Source organism: Rhea pennata, chromosome 1, assembly GCF_028389875.1.
Source record: "Rhea pennata isolate bPtePen1 chromosome 1, bPtePen1.pri, whole genome shotgun sequence".
Classification (NCBI taxonomy): domain Eukaryota; kingdom Metazoa; phylum Chordata; class Aves; order Rheiformes; family Rheidae; genus Rhea; species Rhea pennata.
The window spans coordinates 134,892,693-134,897,616 of record NC_084663.1 but is presented as its reverse complement, the minus strand read 5'-3'; positions in this window follow the sequence as shown (position 1 = coordinate 134,897,616).

Genomic DNA, 4,924 nt, shown 5'->3' with positions numbered 1-4,924 from the left:
CGTGAAAGTGTCCTTTGAAGTTCAAGTAACATAAGGTGGGAAAAATCTGAGATACCTATGGCTCTTCACATATTGGAACTTTTTTAGTGCCTGCTCATGGCATTAGAAAATCCTTGTGGATATTGCAAGAGCTCATACACGCACATACACGTACACACTGGTTCTTTCTTAGCATAACAGACAGGTGTGTCGTATCCAAGTTAATATGAAAAGGAATAGTTCATAAGATAATATGAATTATTAAGCTTTTGCTGTTCATTAAGTCAGTCTGATGGAAAGGGAATAGAAGTCAAGGAGACAAAGTGGTGGCAATGACATGGTACTTGGTGGATTTTCCTGAAGTACAGAAAGTTTGGTCAAACTTGTGACTCCCTTTTTGTATAAGGTTGTTATTCCAGGAATGTCTTTTCGTTAGCATGTGACCCAAAGACTAGGTTTCCTGCCCTTAGTTCTTAATCTTGTTCTCTGACTTCATTCATCTCATTTTGTAGTGTCTTCTAAAATTTTCCAAAAAATAAAATTCATAAAGTGACCTAGGGGCCACGCAACACTATGCAGTCAAGCAGGTGAAAGGGTCTTGATGACATCATTTTGCAGAAGACTTTTGTAAAGAGGCTGAAAAGATTATTGCTGTAACTACTCAGTCAACAGTCATCCCTTGAGAATGGAAAATAACCAAGCAACTTTAACTGTCGTTACTTTAAGAAAGAACCACTTAAAACAGTCTCTATTAGAAACTTGGACAGAAAGCCCTCCTATATTTTTCATCATGGAAAATGAATTGTATTAGACTTGCATATTTTTGGCTTTTCTAATTACTGGTCTTTGTTACCATACATTTCCTCAACAACAGCTTATCTTGAGCACAATCTGTATTTTTAAACTTTTTCACTTTTAAGGTTTACTTTCCCTTCTAGTTAACAGATGTGATAGAAGTCGTGGTAAAATAAGAGGTTGTTCGGGAGCTCTTTGTATTTCAGAATTAATTAAAGGCCACAAACATTAAACCTGTTACGTTCATAAAAATCAGACTATCCAAAGCTTAATATTTACTTTTACATTTTCACAAATACAGCTGCTTACAGATTTAAGCTGGACTAAGCTATTGTCTGTGTATTATGCAATTTGATACAACATTTGACACAACTCTTAAAAGCAAGGGAATCCTCTTCTGATAGTGGACGTTTTCCCTGGTTGGCTCAGAGCTGAGTATCACTTTTCCAAATGTCTGCTTTCTTTAAAACCAACCTGATCGTTTCTTATGTTTTCAAATTCATGACCTGCTTGCTTGAAATCAGCCGAGCTAGATGCACAGAGCCTTTATATCAAGCTTAATCTTTCTTTTCATGTAATCATAGCCTATATAAATGGTTTTATATGTATAACTCCTATAAAAGATATTTCATACATACAGTTTGTTTACTAAGTCTCTCTGAAAGCAAATGTACTTAAAAAAAAAACCCAGCCCACTAAATATTTTTACATTTTAAAAGGCAGTAGTATAACAAGGCTGAATCTGATTGAGCTCTGAGACTTAAAGTCTCTGTTTTCAAAAATCATCTTAATATTTTCAAGTCTGCTTACTTGCTTGTAACTTGGAAAACATTTGTAATCCTGCATAGTTTTCTGGTCTTTCCAGTGGCTTTAATTTAATTTGGTGTGACAAGTGTCTAACAGTCCTAATTGCTTATGCATAGGTAGAGGGTCTGTGCTCAATTTTTTGCAACAAGTTGAGCATAGGTTAAACCTTCATGTTCACAGTAAATTTCATAGGCCTTTGTATCCCAAATGTGTTTTAATAATACATTTCACTCACATAAATAAGTATGCTGGCATTTTCTTACCAACATCATTCTAAGCACTGAGACTGGGTTCACACTGAAGTGCAACAAAACAACTACAGTAAGAAATCCAGAACAAAACCAAAAGAAATAAGGAGTGGATCTGAATAGCAGGAATATAATAGCAAACTATAAATAGAACACAAGAGAAAATGCAGTTTAAAATATCAAGGAAAAGCAAACAAAAAAAGATTGTTAGCAAGTTTTCTCAGAAGATAGTAATTTTACAGAGTTGAGAAACTGGAAAGAGGTTACTAGAAAGCCATTTAGGTAATCTCAGAATCGTGAAGCAGCTTTCTTCTGAAATACTGACATCCCTGGTTATTCTGTGCACCCAAGCATCCTTCTCAACTATTTGTTTACTAGTCCAGTTGCTATTGGTTAATACACTTATGTGATTTTTGATTCAATTATCTGTTTGGAGGCGGAGAGATCATAAAAGCTTGATTTTTTGGGGGGGTGGGGGGAAACAGTAGTAGAATGTCCCCCTGTGTTTTATTCAACTATTTGAGTTTGATTCAACTGTTTATAGTTATTTGCTAGAAAAAAGCTAACTGAAGCTTTCTATTTCCTGAATTGTTTCTATAAACAATTTGTCACTTCAGCTGGATCATAAAGCTGGTTTTCCCCTTGCTATTTGATATATTTGTATTTGCCTAGTGGGGCTCTGTACATAGCGTTGAAGCACAGCATGTCAATTTTAATCTCATACATTTAAAGAATAACACTACGTACAGAAGCTTATCACCTGCCCATAGGATGCATCCTTGAATTGTGGGGCTGTCAAATATTTCTGACTTTTTCTTTGTAAAAGCTGTTATAAAAAGGCAAATGAAGAGTATCATCTAGCTACTTACTAATGCACTGACAAGCAATGGTAGCCAGGTCGGGCCCTGGGTGCGTGTGCTGTGTCTAGGCTCTCGCTGTAGAATTCGAGCGTGAGAACAGCACTGGTAATGGACTGTGGTTTCATTCAGCAGAAGCTTAGAAGAAAGAGGCATTGTATGGCCTGGTGTAATGTGACTCGGTGAGTGTTGCCTGATATTGTTATGATAACAGTTGTACGGTAGCCTTAAACAATCTTATCTGTTTGTGGATTTTTCTTCTGAACTATAAAATTTCAATGTTTTTTTCCTTAGTTATAAACATAATTTGTTTATTTCGGAGTTCCATTTTTTTAAACAGACTGGTAACAGTGAATGATTTTTTGCTATATTTTCTTTGTATTGCATTGAAGCTAATTATTTCAAAAACAGCGCTGATGCAATTTCTGTAAAACATAAAAGATGTGCTGGTCTTCATTTTCTTCTCAGTATAGCCAAAGATTGCATGGTCTTCATATATGTATATATAAATGCACAGTCACGTGTATTTTTGTGTCTAAATATATTGCAAAAATCACAGTGTATTTTCCCTTTCAGCTATTATTTTAAACTCGAAACTACTGCAAGAGGAGGAACAACCAAAATAATTATCATTAGTTTGTCACTGTCAATTTTAATGAGATACTGAACTATGCAGAAATTTTCTTGAAGAATGAATCATATACTTCATTTCATAAAAGTGTGGTTTCCATTATGGTAGGGATTGTGAATGCTTTCCTTTGCTAGCTCAGGGATTCATGAGGCTATGACAAACCTCTCCAGATATAATTAGGAGTTATGCCTAACCTAAGACTACATGGGCAGAAAGGTTACTGTTTTTCAATTTGAGTGGTTCTAACAAAATAAGACAAAATAATGCAGTTAGTTAAGGGCTACATATAAAAGTAGAATAATAAAAGATTTGATGCCTGCTTTGATATATGGTAAAGAAAACAATTCTTAGTGTGGATTTAATTGCATGCATGCACAAAACACTAATTCTGCAATTGCTATTGTCTGTTTGTTCTCTTAAGCTATGGTTTTCATTGCAAAAGTGAAGGTTTCAGAGCCAGATAAAACTACAGGTTCTCTGCATTTCCTATTCTTCCTGAGAAATGATCTGAATTTCAAATAATGGCCAGAGAGTAGATTGATTACATCTAACTTCTTATTCCCTGTACTTCAGAAAAGTTTTAATGCTGGCTGTGTGCCCTTACAAGACTTTGATGCCTGCAATTTAAACATCAAACAGTTTTGCTTTTGCTGTATCATCATCAACGTGCATCCTGCATCTTGTATAACAAGACTTTCAAGCCCATCACGTTGGGTGGATGAAAAGTACTATTTTAAGAGCTTTATTGAGGTAGACGAGAAGTCTCTGTATGTATTTAATGCAGATTTGGAAACAGCTATCTCTCTTGGTGGGATGCGGAGTCAAAGAATTAGTGGGAACGTAAATGAAAGAGCTGGAACCATTGCCTTTGCAGACAAAAATACTGGAGCACAGGAACATTAGGGCAGAGTAACTTGTATAATGACCTCACTTCTGGTCTCTCTGGCTGTGTCAATGCTAGTCAGTTAAGCAATGTCTGAGCGCATGCTAAAATTTGAATGCTTATGGTGTTAAATTGCTAGAAAGACCCTTAACAAATTTTTGGCCTGAGGCAATTGTTATCATCTCCCTCAGTTCCTGGCCCTTAAGTTAGTGTGGGCCAGGCACTATTTCCGGAAGAGGTGGCCTAGCTACTTGGTTTTTGAGGCCGAAAGTTTAGTGGTATGATAGGGAATGGTCTGCATCCAGTTGGTCTCAACATCACAGAACAATCACAAGCAGATTTCACTCACTGCTGGGAGCATGGATTGTGGCTTCTGATTCCAGTATTGGCTGGTGTTAAAAAATGACAAAAGAAATGTTGCATTAAGCAGAGCAGGATTAGTCAGATCCACAGACTGATCTTAGTCGTGAGTGATCGAAGATTTGCCTTCAGAACCTAATGAATGACATCTGTGTTCTCTTTCACATTACATTTGCGTGAACCTGTACCTGGCTATGATTCCTACTCAGATGAATGTCCAGTTCATTTTTTAAACTTGTTTCTGACTTCACTGGTTTTATGGGGTGATGCATTTTTTGATGTGTGAAGGGGAAACATCTTTTTGTTTTACATGTGCCACCTTTTAATTTAACTTAATTCTGTGATATAAAGGAAATCATGAGAT